The following is a 19,808-nucleotide window of genomic DNA, read 5'->3' as shown; positions in this document are numbered from 1 at the left end:
GGTTTTCCAGCTTGTTGGCATATAGGTTTTCATAGTAGTCTTTAATAATTCTTTGTCTTTCTGTGGAGTCTGTCGTGATTTTTCAGTTCTCATTTGTGATTCTGTTGATTTGTGTTGATTCTCTTTTTCTCTTAATAAGTTTGGCTAGAGACTTACCTATTTTGTTTATTTTCTCAAAGAAGGAGATCTTGGTTTCATTGATTTTTGCTATTGTTTTATTCTCAATTTTGTTTATTTTTCTCTGGTCTTTATTATGTCCCTCCTTCTGCTTACTTTAGGTCTCATTTGTTGTTTTTCCAGTTTCGATACTTGTGATGTTGGACTATTCATTTGGGATTGTTCTTCCTTCTTCAAGTGTGCCTGGATTGCTATATACTTTCCTCTTAAGACTGCTTTTGCTGCGTCCCACAGAAGTTGGGGCTTTGTGTTGTTGTTGTCATTTGTTTCCATATATTCCTTGATCTCTATTTAAATTTGTTTGTTGCTCCATTGATTATTTAGGAGCATGTTGTTAAGCCTCCATGTGTTTGTGAGCCTTTTTTTTCTTTGTAGAATTTATTTCTAGTTTTATACCTTTGTGGTCTGAAAAGTTGGTTGGTAGAATTTCAATCTTTTGGAATTTACTGAGGCTCTTTTTGTGAGCTAGAATGTGGTCTATTCTGGAGAATGTTCCATGTGCACTTGAGAGGAATGTATATCCTGTTGCTTTTGGATGTAGAGTTCTATACATATCTATTAGGTCCATCTGTTCAAGTGTGTTGTTCAGTGCCTCCGTGTCCTTACTTATTTTCTGCCTGGTTGATCTATCCTTTCGGGTGAGTGGCGTGTTCAAGTCTCCTAAAATGAATGCATTGCATTCTATTTCCCCCTTTAGTTCTGTTAGTATTTGTTTCACATATGTTGGTGCTCCTGTGTTGGGTGCATATATGTTTATAATGGTTATATCCTCTTTTTGGACTGAGCCCTTTATCATTATGTAATGTCCCTCTTTATCTCTTGTTCCTTTCTTTGTTTTGGAGTCTATTTTGTCTGATACTAGTACTGCAACACCTGCTTTTTTCTCCCTGTTGATTGTATGAAATATCTTTTTCCATCCCTTGACTTTTAGTCTGTGCATGTCTTTTTGTTTGAGGTGAGTCTCCTGTAAGCAAAATATAGATGGGTCTTCCTTTTTTATCCATTCTGTTACTCTGTGTCTTTTGATTGGTGCATTCAGTCCATTTACATTTAGGGTGATTATTGGAAGATACGTACTTATTGCCTTTGCAGGCTTTAGATTCATGGTTACCAAAGGTTCAAGGTTACCTTCTTTAGAATCTTACTGCCTTACTTATCTTCCTTATTGAGCTATTATAGACACTGTGTGATGATTCTTTATTTCTCTCCCTTCTTAGTCCTCCTCCTCCATTCTTTATATGTTGGGTTTTTTATTGTGTGCTCTTTTGTGTTTCCTTTAACTGCTTTTGTGGGTAGTTGATTTTATTTTTTTGCCTTTAGTTAGTATTTGGTTGGTCTGCTTTCTTTGCTGTGATTTTGTTTTCTCCGGTGACATCTGTTTAGCCATAGGAGTGCTCCCATGTGGAGCAGTCCCTCTAAAATACCCTGTAGAGGTGGTTTGTGGGAGGCAAATTCCCTCAACTTTTTCTTGTCTGGGAATTGTTTAATCCCTTCATCATATTTAAATGAGAATCATGCTGGAAATAGTATTCTTGGTTGAAGACCCTTCTGTTTCACTGCATTAAATATATCATGCCATTCTCTTCTGGCCTGTAAGGTTTCTGTTGAGAAGTCTGATGATAGCCTGATGGGTTTTCCTTTGTAGGTGACCTTTTGCCTCTCTCTAGCTGCCTTTCAAACTCTGTCCTTGCCCTTGATCTTTGCCATTTTAATTATTATGTGTCTTGGTGTTTTTCTTCTTGGTTCCCTTCTGTTGGGAGTTCTGTGTACTTCCATGGTCTGGGCGATTATTTCTTCCCCTAGTTTGGGGAAGTTTTCAGCAATTATTTCTTCAAATACGCTTTGTATCCCTTTTTCTCTCTCTTCTTCTTCTGGTACCCCTATAATGCGGATATATATTGTTCCTTCTTGATTGGTCACACAGTTCTCTTAATATTGTTTCATTCTTTGAGATCCTTTTATCTCTCTCTGTGTCAGCTTCTATGCGTTCCTGTTCTCTGGTTTCTGTTCCATCAATGGCTTCTTGCTTCTTATCCATTCTGCTTATAAATCCTTCCTGAGATTGTTTCTCTTCTGTAATCTCCCTCCGGACGTCTGTAATCTCCCTCTTGATGTCTGTACTCTCCCTCCGGACTTCATCACTTAGCTCTTGCATATTTCTCTGCAGCTCTGTCAGCATGTTTATGATTTTTATTTTGAATTCTTTTTCAGGGAGACTGGTTAGGTCTGCCTCTGCAGATCCTTTCTCAGGTGTTGTTTGAACTATCTTGGACTGGACTAAATTTTTTTGGCTTTTCATGGTGATAGCAGTGGCTGTAGGCAGGTTGCGGGTGTGTCAGCTGGGAGAAGAAAGTCCTTTCCTGCTTGCTGGATGCCTTGCCCTTCTCCGCTGTCTGTGACGGTTACCTGCACTCCTGGAGCAGCCACTGGTTTAGTCCCCTAGGCTGCTGTTTGCGGGGTCTCCATCAGGGCAGCACGGAGCCCTGCTGGGAGTGGCAGACACGCCATGTGCGCTCCTCTGTGCTAGCAGCACCCCTGCTGGGCCGCTGTGTGGCAGCAGCGGCCTTTGGGGCTGACCTGGGCGGCTGTGCATTGGGCTGGGATTCTGGTCGCCTGCTAGGAGCACACCTGCTCCCTCTAGCTCTGCTGCAGGTGCACGTGGAGCTCTCCTGCGCGGGCCTCTACTGGGCTCCTCTGGCTTCACTGTCGCCGGTGCGCGCGATCTGTGCCTGGGCTATTCAGTCACACTGCTGCGGGCTCGCACATGCCTCTCTTGGTCCTGTCTGGTGCCGCTGGTACATGAATCTGCTCCCAGTCCCTTCTGGCGCTCCCGTCCCCAGCATGTGCTGCCACTCTCCTGCTACTGGGCCAGTGTGTCAGGGTCCGCGCCAGTTGGAGGAATGACTGGCAGGCAGCTTAGTGCCGTGAGGGGCTTCAGAGCTGCCCTGCCTCCCCAGGGTTTAGGGCGCCTAAGTTTTCCCGGGATTCCCAGCTGCTGGCCATGTGTGCCGCAACAACTTCGTCTGGCAATGGGGTACCTGTCTCTTTAAGACTTGGAGAAAGCACTCGCTTTTCTTTTGTCTCAGGGGTGCCGGTTGCGGGGACCTGCCCACAGGTTTTGCTTTTCCGTTTCTCTAATATCCAGCACCCTGTGCATCTTGTGTCTGCGTTCCAGGTGTGGATTTCTAGAGCTGGTTGTTAGCAGTCCTGGGCTTTCACTCCCTCCCCGTTCCAACACGTTTCTTCTCGCCGGGTTTTGGGATGGGGGAGGGTTCAGGTCCTGCCTGGCCACGGCTTGTATCTTACCCCCTTCGTGTAATGTTGAGTTCTCACAGATGTAGATGTATCCTGGCTGTTGTACTGCATCCACTGGTGTCTCTTTTAGGAATAGTGGTATTTATTGTATTTTCATAAATATATATGTTTTGGGGAGATTTCCTCTGAACTACTCACATGAATGGATGTTGAATTTTGGCAAGTGCTTTTTCAGCTTCCTTGGAGATGATTATGTGGTTTCTGTCCTTTTTGTTGATGTGGTGGATGATGTTGATGAATTTTCCAATGTTGTACCATCCTTGAATCCCTGGAAGAAATCCTACTTGATCATGATAGATGATCTTTTTGATATATTCTTGAATTTGGATTGCTAATATTTGTTGAATTTTTTGCATCTACGTTCATCAGGGATATTGGTCTGTAATTTTCTTTTTTGTGTGGAGTCTTTGCCTGGTTTTGGTATTAGAGTGATGTTGGCCTTATAGAATGAGTTTGGAAGTATTACCTCTTCCTCTAATCTCTTTGGAAAACTTTGAGGAGGATGGGTATTAGGTCTTCACTAAATGTTTGATAAAATTCAGTGATGAAGCCATCTGGTCAATGGGTTTTGTTCTTAGGTAGGTTTTTGATTACCAATTCAATTTCATTGATGGTAATTGGTCTGTTCAGATTTTCTGTTTCTTCCTGGGTCAGCCTTAGAAGGTTGTATTTTTCTAGAAAGTTGTCCATTTCTTCTAGGTTATCCAGTTTGTTAGCATATAATTTTCATAGTAGTCTCTAATAATTCTTTGTATTTTTGTGGTGTCCATAGTGATTTTTCCTTTCTCATTTCTAATTCTGTTTCTGTGTGTAGACTCTTCTTCATAAGTCTGGCTAGGGGTTTATCTATTTTGTTTATTTTCTCAGAGAACCAGCTCTTGCTTTCATTGATTCTTTCTATTGTTTTATTCTTCTCAGTTTTATTTATTTCTACTGTAATCTTTATTATGTCCCTCCTTCTACTGACTTTGGGCCTCATTTTTTCTTCTTTTTCTTGTTTAGTTAATTGTGAGTTTAGAGTGTTCATATGGGATTGTTCTTTTTTCCTGAGGTAGGCCTATATTGCAATATACTTTTGCCTTGGCTGCATCCCACAGATTTTGCAGTGTTGAATTATTGTTGTCATTTGTCTCCATATATTGCTCGATCTCTGCTTTTATTTGATCATTTAGGAGCATGTTGTGAAGCCTCCATGTGTTTGTGGGATATTTTATTTTCTTTGCATAATTTATTTCTAGCTTTGTACCTTTGTGGTCTGAGAAACTGGTTGGTACAATTTCAATCTTTTTAAATTTACCGAGATTCTTTTTGTGGCCTAGTATATGATCTATTCTTGAAAATGTTCCATGTGCACTTAAGGAGAACGTGTATTCTGCTGCTTTTGGGTGTAGAGTTCTGTAGATGTCTGTTAGGTCCATCTGTTCTAATGTGTTGTTTAGTGCCTCTGTCTCCTTACGTATTTTGTCTTGTTGATCTGTCCTTCAGAGTGAGTGAAGTGTTGAAGTTTCCTAGAATGAATGCATTGCATTCTATTTGCCCTTTTAATTCTGTTTTGTTTCAAATATGTAGGTGATCCTGTGTTGGGTGCATAGATATTTATAATGGTTATATTTTCTTGTTGGACTGACCCCTTAATCATTATGTAATGTCCTTCTTTGTCTCTTGTGACTTTCTTTGTTTTGAGGTCTATTTTGTCTGATACAAGTACTTCAACTCCTGCTTTTTTCTCCCTGTTAGTTGCATGAAATATCTTTTTCCATCCCTTCACTTTTAGTCTGTGTATGTCTTTGGGGTTAAAGTGAGTCTCTTGTAGGCAGCATATAGATGGGTCTTAAAGTTTTTTTATCCATTCAGTGACTCTATGTCTTTTGATTGGTGCATTCAGTCCATTTACATTTAGGGTGATTATCAATAGGTATGTACTTATTGCCATTGCAGTCTTTAGATTAGTGGTTACCAAAGATTCAAGGTTAACTTCCTTACTATCTAAGAGTCTAACTTAACTCACTTAATATGCTATTACAAACACAATCTAAAGCTTCTTTTTTATTCCTCCTTTTTCTTCCTCCTCCATTCTTTATCTATTAGGTATCATATTCTGTACTCTTTGTCTATCCTTTGATTGAGTTCAGGGATAGTTGATTTAATTTTGCATTTGCTTACTAATTAACTGTTCTATTTTCTTTACTGTGGTTTTATTACCTCTGGTGACAGCTATTGAACCTTAGGAACACTTCCATCTATACCAGTCCCTCCAAAATAGACTGTAGAGATGGTTTGTGGGAGGTAGATTCTCTTAGTTTTTGCATATCTGGAAATTGTTTAATCCCTCCTTCAAATTTAAGTGATAATCTTGCCGGATAAAGTAATCTTGGTTCCAGGCCCTTCTGCTTCACTGCATTAAATGCATCATACCACTCCCTTCTGGCTTGTAAGGTTTCTGCTGAGAAGTCTGATGATAGCCTGATGGGCTCTCCTTTGTATGTGATCTTATTTCTCTCTCTGGCTGCTTTTAATAGTCTGTTCTTATCCTTGATATTTGCCATTTTAATTATTGTATGTCTTGGTGTTGTCTTCCTTGGGTTCCTTGTGTTGGAAGATCTGTGCACCTCAATGGCCTGAGAGACCCCATGGTAGGTGGTGAGATTGGTGAGGGCATTTGAGAGCATTGGGCACCACAGCTGCATGGGTCATGTTCCCTCATCTCTAGGATGTGCTCACTAAAGTAGATAAGCCTCTGCTCTCTCATTCCAGCTTGATCCTCATAAACTGTAGCCTCAGGTATTATCTGATGAGAAGTACTTGGTTGCTTGTATGTAAGAGATATATAGTATACTGGGTAATCTGACTGTTGCTTTACATCTCTCAGATGCTGTGATCCTCTACTGCTGGCCCAGGAGGTACAGGGAAGGGTAGTCTGATCTTTACTCTTTCTCTAGGAGAAATACCAGCCACGTAGGATTGGAGCCAACAGATTTACCAGCCTCCTCCTCCCCCCTCTGCCATTAAATCCAAAACACAGGATTCTGCCTCCTTCATCTCTGGTGACCCCATCCGCATCACCTAAGTCAGACCCTGTCCTCTAGGTCCTGACCATTGTCACAAGAGCTTTAGGGTTCTCTGCCCCTCTGTCCAGGTCACCCTCCGTATCATGGATGCATCATGTCATTCTCTTGCTTAACTTCCTTTGATGTCTGCCTAGCATGAGTACAGTGTAAGCTGCTGATGGGGTTTGCCAGACATGTTGGAATGGGGCTTCCACTTACCCTTCCAGCCCCCTCTCAATGCCCAGTGGCCACCCGCAGCTTGTTATGTCCAGCACACTCTGCACCTGCTTCCACCATACTGCCCATGTGCATGTTCTTACCTGTGCCCAGCATTCCCTTCCTATCTGTGGCTGCTGTGTTCATCCTTCAGTACTTGGGCACACCTTACCTCTTCCCAAAAGCCTTTACTGACCACACACACTTTTGGTGGTTTTACTTTTCTCTTCCATTTCTGTTACAGTGTTGATAAGGCTGATGCGGGTAAGTCAAATCATGTGCAATTAAACTTGGGGTTGGCATTTGGAAACTAAAGTGCACAGATCCTAATCATATAGCCTGATGAATGTAACCAACGTCCAGATCAGTAAAGTAAACATTTTCAGAACCCAGAAGGCTCCTTCAGGCCTCCTTCTAGACAATACCCGCCCCCAACACACACAAAGAGGACGATTGTTCTCACTGCAGATTAACTTTGCCTGTTTTTGACCTTTGTTAAAATAGATTCATGTAGCATGTACATATTTATTGTCGCAAAATATACATAACATAAACTATACCATTTTAGTCATTTTAAAGTATACGTTTTGGGGAGGGGCGGAAGATGGCGGCGTGAGTAGAGCAGCGGAAATCTCCTCCCAAAACCACATATATCTATGAAAATATAACAAAGACAACCCTTCCTAGAATAAAGACCAGAGTACACAGGACAACATCCAGACCACATCCGCACCTGAGAGAACCCAGCGCCTCGCGAAGGGGGTAAGATAGAAGCCCTGGCTTCGCGGGAGCCGAGCGCCCCTCCCCCCAGCTCCCGGCGGGAGAAGAGCAGGCAGAGCGGGAGGGAGACGGAGCCCAGGACTGCTGAACACCCAGCCCCAGCCGTCCGGGCCAGAGTGCAGGGCCCTCGATACTAGGAAAACAGGGCAGCAAGAACAGTGAGCGGGCAGTGGAGGCTGGGCGACAGAGGACATAAGAAAAGCGCGCGACCATATTTTTTTTTGCTTTTTTGCTGTTTTGTTTTGGCGAGCGCTTTTTGGAAGTCTTAAAGGGATAGGGAACCCAATACTAGGGAAACAGGGCAGCAAGACCGGTGATCAGAGGCCTGAGGCTGGCACCGGAGAATAAAGAAAAACGAACAACCAACCTTTTTTTTTTTTTTTTTTTTAATTAAAAACTTTTTTTTTTTTTTTTAATTAAAAACTTTTTTTTCTTTTTTTTTGGTGGTTGTTGTTTTGTTTTGGCGGGTGCTTTTTGGAAGTCTTAAAGGGGCACGACGGGTCACTTAATCCAGAGGTAGGGAATCCGGGATCTCTGGGCACCCTAATCCCTGGGCTGCAGGGAGCAGGGAGGCCCCTTACGGAGATAAATAGCCTCCCAGCAGCTCCCGCTCCAACGCGACTCCACCATTTTGGAGTAGCTGCCCGAGCCAGGCCACGCCCACAGCAACAGCGGAGATTAACTCCATAGCAGCCGGGCAGGAAGCAGAAACCCTGTCTGCGCGCAGCTGCCCAGCACAAGCCACTAGAGGTCGCTGTTCTCCCAGGAGAGGAGTGCCACAAACCAACAAGAAAGGAAGTCCTTCCAGCCATCACTCGACCCAGTTCTGCAGACTATTCCTATCACCATGAAAAGGCAAAGCTACAGGCAGACAAAGATCACAGAGACAACACCAGAGAAGGAGACAGACCTAACCAGTCTTCCTGACAAAGAATTCAAAATAAGAATCATAAACATGCTGACAGAGATGCAGAGAAATACGCAAGAGAAATGGGATGAAGTCCGGAGGGAGATCACAGATGCCAGAAAGGAGATCGCAGAAATGAAACAAACTCTGGAAGGGTTTATAAGCAGAATGGATAGAATGCAAGAGGCCATTGATGGAATTGAAATCAGAGAACAGGAACGCATAGAAGCTGACATAGAGACAAAAGGATCTCCAGGAATGAAACAATATTAAGAGAACTGTGTGACCAATCCAAAAGGAACAATATCTGTATTATAGGGGTCCCAGAAGAAGAAGAGAGAGGAAAAGAGATGGAAAGTATCTTAGAAGAAATAATTGCTGAAAACTTCCCCACACTGGGGGAGGAAGTAATCGAACAGACCACGGAAATACACAGAACCCCCAACAGAAAGGATCCAAGAAGGGCAACACCAAGACACATAATAATTAAAATGGCAAAGATCAAGGACAAGGAAAGAGTGTTAAAGGCAGCTAGAGAGAAAAAGGTCACCTATAAAGGGAAACCCATCAGGCTAACGTCAGATTTCTCAACAGAAACCCTACAGGCCAGAAGAGAATGGCATGATATATTTAATACAATGAAACAGAAGGGCCTTGAACCAAGGATACTGTATCCAGCACGACTGTCATTCAAATATGACGGTGGGATTAAACAATTCCCAGACAAACAAAAGCTGAGGGAATTTGCTTTCCACAAACCACCTCTACAGAACATCTTACAGGGACTGCTCTAGATGGGAGCACTCCTAGAAAGAGCACAGCACAAAACACCCAACATATGAAGAATCGAGGAGGAGGAACAAGAAGGGAGAGAAGAAAAGAATCTCCAGACAGTGTATATAACAGCTCAATAAGCGAGCTAAGCTAGGCAGTAAGATACTAAAGAGGCTAACCTTGAACCTTTGGTAACCACGAATTTAAAGCCTGCAATGGCAATAAGTACATATCTTTCAATAGTCACCCTAAATGTTAATGGGTTGAATGCACCAATCAAAAGACACAGAGTAACAGAATGGATAAAAAAGCAAGACCCATCTATATGCTGCTTACAAGAAACTCACCTCAAACCCAAAGACATGTACAGACTAAAAGTCAAGGGATGGAAAAACATATTTCAAGCAAACAACAGTGAGAAGAAAGCAGGGGTTGCAGTACTAATATCAGACAAAATAGACTTCAAAACAAAGAAAGTAACAAGAGATAAAGAAGGACACTACATAATGATAAAGGGCTCAGTCCAACAAGAGGATATAACCATTCTAAATATATATGCACCCAACACAGGAGCACCAGCATATGTGAAACAAATACTAACAGAACTAAAGGGGGATATAGACTGCAATGCATTCATTCTAGAAGACTTCAACACACCACTCACCCCAAAGGATAGATCCACTGGGCAGAAAATAAGAAGGGCACGGAAGCACTGAACAACACAGTAGAACAGATGGACCTAATAGACATCTATAGAACTCTACATCCAAAAGCAACAGGATATACATTCTTCTCAAGTGCACATGGAACATTCTCCAGAATAGACCACATACTAGGCCACAAAAAGAGCCTCAGAAAATTCCAAAAGATTGAAATCCTACCAACCAACTTTTCAGACCACAAAGGCATAAAACTAGAAATAAACTGTACAAAGAAAGCAAAGAGGCTCACAAACACATGGAGGCTTAACAACACGCTCCTAAATAATCAGTGGATCAATGACCAAATCAAAATGGAGATCCAGCAATATATGGAAACAAATGACAACAATAACACTAAGCCCCAACTTCTGTGGGACACAGCAAAAGCAGTCTTAAGAGGAAAGTATATAGCAATCCAAGCATATTTAAAAAAGGAAGAGCAATCCCAAATGAATGGTCTAATGTCACAATTATCGAAATTGGAAAAAGAAGAACAGATGAGGCCTAAGGTCAGCAGAAGGAGGGACATAATAAAGATCAGAGAAGAAATAAATAAAATTGAGAAGAATAAAACAATAGCAAAAATCAATGAAACCAAGAGCTGGTTCTTCGAGAAAATAAACAAAATAGATAAGCCTCTAGCCAGACGTATTAAGAAGAAAAGAGAGTCAACACAAATCAACAGTATCAGAAACGAGAAAGGAAAAATCACGACGGAACCCACGGAAATGCAAAGAATTATTGGAGAATACTATGAAAACCTATATGCTAACAAGCTGGGAAACCTAGGAGAAATGGACAACTTCCTAGAAAAATATAACCTTCCAAGATTGACCCAGGAAGAAACAGAAAATCTAAACAGACCAATTACCAGCAACGAAATTGAAGCGGTAATCAAAAAACTACCAAAGAACAAAACCCCTGGGCCAGATGGATTTACCTCGGAATTTTATCAGACATACAGGGAAGACATAATACCGATTCTTCTTAAAGTTTTCCAAAAAATAGAGGAGGAGGGGATACTCCCAAACTCATTCTATGAAGCTAACATCACCCTAATACCAAAACCAGGCAAAGACACCACCAAAAAAGAAAACTACAGACCAATATCCCTGATGAACGTAGATGCAAAAATACTCAACAAAATATTAGCAAACCGAATTCAAAAATACATCAAAAGGATCATACACCATGACCAAGTGGGATTCATCCCAGGGATGCAAGGATGGTACAACATTCGAAAGTCCATCAACATCATCCACCACATCAACAAAAAGAAAGACAAAAACCACATGATCATCTCCATAGATGCTGAAAAAGCATTTGACAAAGTTCAACATCCATTCATGTTAAAAACTCTCAGCAAAATGGGAATAGAGGGCAAGTACCTCAACATAATAAAGGCCATCTATGATAAACCCACAGCCAACATTATATTGAACAGCGAGAAGCTGAAAGCATTTCCTCTGAGATCGGGAACTAGACAGGGATGCCCACTCTCTCCACTGTTATTTAACATAGTACTGGAGGTCCTAGCCACGGCAATCAGACAAAACAAAAAAATACAAGGAATCCAGATTGGTAAAGAAGAAGTTAAACTGTCACTATTTGCAGATGACATGATACTGTACATAAAAACCCTAAAGACTCCACCCCAAAACTACTAGAACTGATATCGGAATACAGCAAAGTTGCAGGATACAAAATCAACACACAGAAATCTGTGGCTTTCCTATATACTAACAATGAACCAACAGAAAGAGAAATCAGAAAAACAACTCCATTCACAATTGCATCAAAAAAAATAAAATACCTAGGAATAAACCTAACCAAAGAAGTGAAAGACTTATACTCTGAAAACTACAAGTCACTCTTAAGAGAAATTAAAGGGGACACTAACAGATGGAAACTTATCCCATGCTCGTGGCTAGGAAGAATTAATATCGTCAAAATGGCCATCCTGCCCAAAGCAATATACAGATTTGATGCAATCCCTATGAAACTACCAGCAACATTCTTCAATGAACTGGAACAAATAATTCAAAAATTCATATGGAAACACCAAAGACCCCGAATAGCCAAAGCAATCCTGAGAAAGAAGAATAAAGTAGGGGGGATCTCACTCCCCAACTTCAAGCTCTACTATAAAGCCATAGTAATCAAGACAATTTGGTACTGGCACAAGAGCAGAGCCACAGACCAATGGAACAGAATAGAGAATCCAGACATTAACCCAGACATATATGGTCAATTAATATTTGATAAAGGAGCCATGGACATACAATGGCGAAATGACAGTCTCTTCAACAGGTGGTGCTGGCAAAACTGGACAGCTACATGTAGGAGAATGAAACTGGACCATTGTCTAACCCCATATACAAAAGTAAACTCAAAATGGATCAAAGACCTGAATGTAAGCCATGAAACCATTAAACTCTTGGAAGAAAACATAGGCAAAAACCTCTTAGACATAAACATGAGTGACCTCTTCTTGAACATATCTCCCCGGGCAAGGAAAACAACAGCAAAAATGAGTAAGTGGGACTATATTAAGCTGAAAAGCTTCTGTACAGCAAAAGACACCATCAATAGAACAAGAAGGATCCCTACAGTATGGGAGAATATATTTGAAAATGACACATCCGATAAAGGCTTGACGTCCAGAATATATAAGGAGCTCACACGCCTCAACAAACAAAAAACAAATAACCCAATTAAAAAATGGGCAGAGGAACTGAACAGTTCTCCAAAAAAGAAATACAGATGGCCAACAGACACATGAAAAGATGCTCCACATCGCTAATTATCAGAGAAATGCAAATTAAAACTACAATGAGGTATCACCTCACACCAGTAAGGATGGCTGCCATCCAAAAGACAAACAACAACAAATGTTGGCGAGGCTGTGCAGAAAGGGGAACCCTCCTACGCTGCTGGTGGAAATGTAAATTAGTTCAACCATTGTGGAAAGCAGTATGGAGGTTCATCAAAATGCTCAAAACAGACTTACCATTTGACCCAGGAATTGCACTCCTAGGAATTTACCCTAAGAACGCAGCAATCAAGTTTGAGAAAGACAGATGCACCCCTATGTTTATGGCAGCACTATTTACAATAGCCAAGAATTGGAAGCAACCTAAATGTCCATCGGTAGATGAATGGATAAAGAAGATGTGGTACATATACACAATGGAATACCACTCAGCCATAAGAAAAGGGCAAATCCAATCATTTGCAGCAACATGGATGGAGCTGGAGGGTATTATGCTCAGTGAAACAAGCCAAGCGGAGAAAGAGAAATACCAAATGATTTCACTTATCTGTGGAATATAAGAACAAAGGAAAAACTGAAGGAACAAAACAGCAGCAGAATCACAGAACTCAAGAATGGACTAACAGGTACCAAAGGGAAAGGGACTGGGGAGGATGGGTGGGTAGGGAGGGATAAGGGGGGAAGAAGTAGGGGGGTATTAAGATTAACATGTATGGGGGGGTAGGAGAAAAGGGAGGGCTATACAACACAGAGAAGGCAAGTAGTGATTGTACAACATTTTGCTATGCTGATGGACAGTGACTGTAAAGGGGTTTATAGGGGAGACCTGGTATAGGGGAGAGCCTAGTAAACATAATATTCGTCATGTAAGTGTAGATTCGTGATACCAAAAACAAAGCAAAAAAAAAAAAGGGGGGGCCGTTCCTGTGTGGTAACCTCCAACGAGTTGTACACAATGATATAAAGGGCATATAAAAGTGTAGGCAAAGGGTCTGTTTGTGTTTATACAGAGGATCAAAGCCTAATTGGGCTACCCCGAAAATGAACTAAGATACGATATGAAAAAGAACTTCCAACATCTGCACTCTCTGGAAGACTCATGCCAGAAGATGATCATCAAAAAACCCCAACAAAGATCCACGCACTGCTACAGCTGTAGACGCACTCATCCCACCAGCTCCTGAACTTGCCATGGGAATGAGGAAGGAGATATCTAAGCTGGCCTGTGCATACAGTAAAACAACAAATTTGACTGGATCTATACTGCTGGAACTCAACCAAGAATTTGGAGAAGTGCAAATTGTAGCGCTCCAAAGTCTTACAACTACAGACTATTTACTGTTTAAAGAACATATGGCATGTGAACAGTCCCCAGGAATGGGTTGTTTTAATTTGTCTGATTTCTCTCAGACTGTTCAAGTTCAGTTAGACAATATTCACCATATCATAGATAAGTTTTCACAAATGCCTAAGGTGCCTAACTGGTTTTCTTGGTTTCACTGGAGATGGCTGGTAATTACAGATATGTTTTGGTTATGTAACTATACTCCTATTATGTTAATGTGTGTGCGCAATTTAAGTAGTAGCTTAAAACCTATACATGCTGAAGTACTCTACAAGAAGATATGTCAAAGAAATAATCAATCTTCCCATGTTTTCTTCCGCCTGCTACTTCTATAGCTTTTCTTCTTCCTTCCTAATTACAACCCTTAAATAGAATTCGTGCCTCATATCAAATTTACCGAGTATCATAATTCTTCCAAGTGGTAAAGATACCTCAAGACAAATGCTGGGCATAGAAGCCACAGGGCATAAATATGCAAAGAAGTAAAATGCTAACCTTTTCAAACAATAAGGCTTCCCTCTCACTTACCAACTTCACATTTCCCTGTATGGCCCCGGAAGATGACTGGTTAGCCAGAGACGGGTAAGATTCCTCAAGGGAGGAACAACCTAAGACAGGCACAGTCGCAGGGGGGCCATCAGGTGAGAAATTGGGGATCAACAGAGGTGAGGCTTAGAACCTCACCCCCCCTGTTCTGAGAGAAATCTTCTGCATACGTGGATGTTTTATTGCCCTGTTCTAGCTTGGATTAACACATAGTCTACAGGCACACACCTGATCATCTACATTTGCTCTCTTACAACACTAAACTATGTTTTCTACCTTTATCTTGTATCTACCTACCACTTCAGCATTTTATTAAAAATAATAATAATAAAGAGAGAAATGTGGTATCCACATATAAATCAAGTATAAAAACCTAATGAGTATTCATATTTGAACCAACTGTTTAGAGTTCATAATGCATGAGCAAAACCAAAAGTTTCTGTGATGACTGCCCTTGTACTGTTCACTATGTAACTTATTCATTATGTAAGAATTTGTTCTACATGTAAGAACTTGTTTGTTATGCCTCAGAAGATTGGAGACTGATGAAAATTAGGCTTGGGGTGGATTAATGATTGTGCATTGAGCATTGACTCCCCTATACAGAATTTTATTGTCGTTAACAACCATTTGATCAATAAATATGAGAGATGCCCTCACAAAAAAAAAAAAAAAAAAAAAAAAATAGGACAGACTTCCAATGGTAAAATAAATAAGTAACCGGGATGTAATGTATAGCATAAGGAATATAGTCAAGGTATTGTAACAGCTTGGTAGGGTGATAGCTGGAACCTAGAATTATGTATATAAATGTTCTACCACTGTGTTGTACACTTGAAACTAATGTAATGTAATACTATGCGTCAACTACCCTTCAATAAAAAATAATTATATAAAAAATAAATAAATAAATAAAGTATACGTTTCAGTGGCATTAAGCACACTCACATTGTTGTGCAGCCGTCACCACCATCCATCTCCAGAACTTCTCCATCAAGTAGATCCTTTTTTGTGTCAGGCTTTTTTCACTCAAAATTATGCCTGTAAGATTCCATACATGTTATTGCATGTATCAGTGGTTCATTTCTTTTTTTATTTTATTTTATTTTGCTCTCATTAATCTACAATTACATGAAGAACATTATGTTTACTAGGCTCCCCCCTTCACCAAGTCCCCCCCACATACCCCTTCACAGTCACTGTCCTCATCAGCGTAGTAAGATGCTGTAAAATCACTACTTGTCTTCTCTGTGTTGTAGAGCCCGTCCTCATTTCTTTTTATTTCCGAGGAGTATTACATTGTGTGACTATACTGCAATTTGTTTTATCCATTCTCTTGATGATGCACACTTGGGTTATTTCCAGTTTTTTATTCTTTTGACTATAACTGCTGTGAATATGCATGTACGCATCTTCTCAGTGTTCATACAGATGCATTTCTGTTGCGTACATACCTAGGAGTGGAATTGCTTGTAGCAGGTAGTACCAAACTGTTTTTTAAACAGTTGGAAGTACCTTCCTATTGCTGTTATAATAAATTACCCCAAATTTAATGGCTTATAATAACATCAACTCATTATCTTCTATTTCTGGAAGTGAGAAGACCTAAAATCAAGGTGTTAGCAGCCACCTTTCTGGTGGCTTTGGGGGGAGGATACATTTCCTTGCTCTCTCTTAGCTTCTCTTGGCTCATGGCCTCTTTATCTTCAAGGCCAGCAACATAGCATCTTCTAGTCTCTCTCTCTCTAACTTCTGCTTCCATTGTCACCTCTCCTACCTCTCTAACTTTCCTACCTCCCTTGTGATAACATTGAGCCCACCTGGAAAACCCTGGGTAATCTCCCCGTGTCAAGAACCTTAACTTAACCACATCTGCTAAAGCCTTTTCCTCACATAAGGTAACATTTTCACAGGTTTCAGGTACTAGAACATGGACATCTCGGGGGCTGCAGTTATTCTGCCTACCACATGACTATATCATTTTGCATTCCCACCAGGAAAGCATAAGAGTTCCAGTTCCTCTACACGTTTATCAGCACTTGGTTTGTCAGTCTTTGTAGTTTGAGCCATTCTGGTGGGGATATGGCGGACAGGTCCAAAGCCACTCACACTTCCCCTGACCCCCACCGCCCACTGCAATGTGTCCTCATTTGCTCCAGTATAGCTTTATTGCAACTTACCAGTATTGCATTATAAATATTTGTTTACATGCCTGTGTCTTGGTCAAAGTACACCCTCTTCATGAGTCAGGTTGTATAGACGCTGGTTTAATAAATGTTCCTTGGATGGTAAGAAATGACTGAGGGCAATTTTCAACAGAGAAGCGAGCAGAGCTAAACATGTAAATGAAAGCCTGTGCTTACAGTCCCATCTCTTGCTCAAGATAGGGTTTCTCCCAAATAAAAAGAGTACCAGAGCAAAGAACCTGGTTACTAGCTTCTGCACACTGTTGTTTTTTTCCCAAGGTAGTTAATCTATAAGTGAGTAATGTCCCAGAAGGAGATGTGGGCCTCCTTAGGGCATTGGTTGGAAATTACTTCATGTATATTCAAATGAGGGAGGGCAATGCAGGTCTGGCTGACATGCTTCTGGGGAGACTGCTCTTGGACATTTTGCAGAGACTCAGGTTTTCCTTTTCTGTGGACTCTGCTCATGTAGTATCACACTTCAGCTTCTTGCTTGCAGAAGGAAAGCCTGGATGGTAAGTAGGGCTTTCTTCATCTCAGGGAATGTTGTATGTGTAGATTTAAACCTGCTTTGAAAACTTGAGGCCGTAACTTCTTAGGAAGGTGAAGCCAGAGTAGAAATGAACTTCCAACACTTTGGACGTAGTGTACTGGGCACGAGTGTCTTGGTGCTGGGGAGATACACCTGGAAGGCAGGGTCAGGGTTCGACAAAAGGCAGACAGGATCGTGGCTTCCTTTGGGAACATCCTGATGCGAGTAAGCACTTTCTGTGTTCTAGTTTATTCCCCAGTTTACTTTGCTGGGCACACACCTCGTGTCATGAAAGCTGGCAGGTTTCAGGGCCTCAGTCTTACCTTCCCAGGCCACTGAGGTGTTCGCACCATTCCTGCAGCTTGGCTTCACTCCTGCCCTTTGGGGTGTGGGGTGTGGGTGAAAAACCTTGCCATCAGTGTGGCAGAGGACTTCTTAGGCCCTCATGGGACAATCTCTCTATCGTGATCAAGACCTGGCTGGTAAGTAGTTAGATCATAAAGGAGTCTGTCTTTTGGAAAAAACATTATCTCCAAGTAGGAGTTACTGTGATGGGCCTATGCTGGTTATTGGTCCCTGTCTGAGGATACTGACAATGCCCCAGTTTTGGTGGTTTGAATAAGTACATGTGTGATTTACAGGTTGATCTGAGAACAAGCCAATTGTGCCAGAATGGAGGCATGCCTGGCCTTTGAGTAGTGTCACTGGCTGTATATGCTGGGAGTGTTGGGGTGGGCTGACGAGGGCCGTGGCCATGTGTTTATGGAGTCCTGTGACTTCCTGGATGTCCTCTCCTCTCTTTCTGGTGTATTCAAGTGGTAGAGAGGGTCAAGTGGTTGTATTCCTGCCCAGAATTATCCCTCCAAGACTTGGACCCAGCTGTCTCTTTGCTTCCTATCATTTTGGATCAAAGAGACCCAGAGTCTGGCCTTTTCAGTTCCCTTCTGTGGACATCTGGTTTGGAAGGGATCTCAAGAGAGGGTGGCAGTGGCTCCCTGTAAGCCCATGCAGGTTAACTTTTTCCAGATAGTGGATCTTTGCTCCACATAACTCTGTGGCTGGAGGGGCACCCCTCACCTCCTGGGTCACAAAGTCCTTTATATTCATACAAACATCTTTCCTCTAAATGCCTCTCCTCTTGCTCCTCTTGCCCTCTGTGGACAGGCAAAATACTCACTCAGCATCCTTTATCACAAAAGCTCCCAGTCTCCATAAAGAAACCTGGGACCTTCTGTGGGACCCAGTTCCTTAAACCCTCCTAACATTACTTATTGTCTGCTGTTTGTTCTTGTGACATTGATGTCTCCCTTCTCTGATCTTTTACACAAATTGCCAACAGTGTAGCCTTTTCACCTCTTCCGTCAGTTAAGAATTTACTGCTGATTTATTACCTCAAACCTGTCAAGAAGGCAATTACGAGAAGAGCAAAAGCAGCAAGTACTGGCAAGGATGTGGAGGAGTTGGAACCCTGTGCACTGTTGCTGGGAATACAAAATGGTGCAGCCACTGTGGGAAAAGTATGAAGGTTCCTTAAAAACTTAAAAGTATAACCACCATGTGGTCCAGCAATCCCACTTCTGGGTATGTGTCCAAACTAATTGAAATCAGAATCTCAGAGATATTAACACAATTCACTATCTATAACGTGGAAGCAGTGTAAATGCCCATGGACAAATGAATAGATAAAGAAAATGTGGTATATATGTATAATGGAATATTACCCCACCCTTAAAAATAAGGAAATTCTGCCATGTGTCAGAACATGGATGGATCTTGAGAACATTATGAAATAAGCCAGTCACAGAAAGACAAATACTGCCTGATTCAACTAATATGAAGTATCTAAAAGTCAAACTCATAGAATCAAAAAATGGAATGATGGTTGCCAGGAGCTGGGGGAAGGTGGGTATGGGGAGTCACTAATCAACAGGCATAAGATTTCAGTTAAATGAGATGAATACATTCTAGAAATGGTACCTGGAGTTAACAGTGCTCTACTGGGCACTGAAAAGATTATTAAGAGTATAGATCTCATGTTAAGTATTCTTAGTATAAAAAATAAAAGAAAAATTTTTAAAGAATCTATAAAAAATAGTATACTTAAAAAAGAATCTGTTACCTGATCTTCCTGAAAAAGAATTCAAAACACAAGTCATAACCATGCTGATGGACTTGCAGAGAAATTTGCAAGAACTAAGGAGGGAGAATATGGAAATAAAACAATCTCTGGAAGGACTTCAAAGCAGAATGAATGAGATGCAAGAGACCATTAATGGAGTAGAAATCAGAGCAGGAACGCAGAGAAGCTGACGCAGAGAGAGATAAAAGGATCTCCAGGAATGAAAGAATATTAAGAGAACTGTGTGACCACGCAAAATGGAACAATATCCGCATTACAGGGGTACCAGAAGAAGAAGAGAGAGAAAAAGGTATAGAAAGTGTTTTTGAAGAAATAATTGCTGAAAACTTCCCCAAACTGGGGGAGAAAATGGCCTCTCAGACCACAGAA

The 19,808-nt window shown here is 41.3% G+C and overlaps 1 protein-coding gene across 8 annotated transcripts in view; it reads left to right on the top strand.

Moving 5' to 3' along the window:
* The window catches only part of BCLAF3 (BCLAF1 and THRAP3 family member 3), a 102,860-nt gene that overhangs the window by 8,971 nt on the left and 74,081 nt on the right, over positions 1–19,808 (top strand). Inside the window, exon 1 of one of the 8 annotated variants that reach the window (XM_057496092.1) lies at positions 18,859–18,880. The exons of the other annotated variants lie outside the window; for them this stretch is intronic. The gene's annotated coding sequence lies outside the window, so the exon portion shown is untranslated. Of the gene's footprint in view, positions 1–18,858; positions 18,881–19,808 lie in introns of those variants that run through there. 8 annotated transcript variants of the gene reach the window in all.

The sequence above is a fragment of the Manis pentadactyla genome, chromosome X (genome assembly GCF_030020395.1).
Source record: "Manis pentadactyla isolate mManPen7 chromosome X, mManPen7.hap1, whole genome shotgun sequence".
NCBI classification, from domain to species: Eukaryota; Metazoa; Chordata; class Mammalia; order Pholidota; family Manidae; genus Manis; species Manis pentadactyla.
The sequence above is the reverse complement of the archived record's forward strand: the minus strand, read 5'-3'. Positions and strand labels throughout refer to the sequence as shown.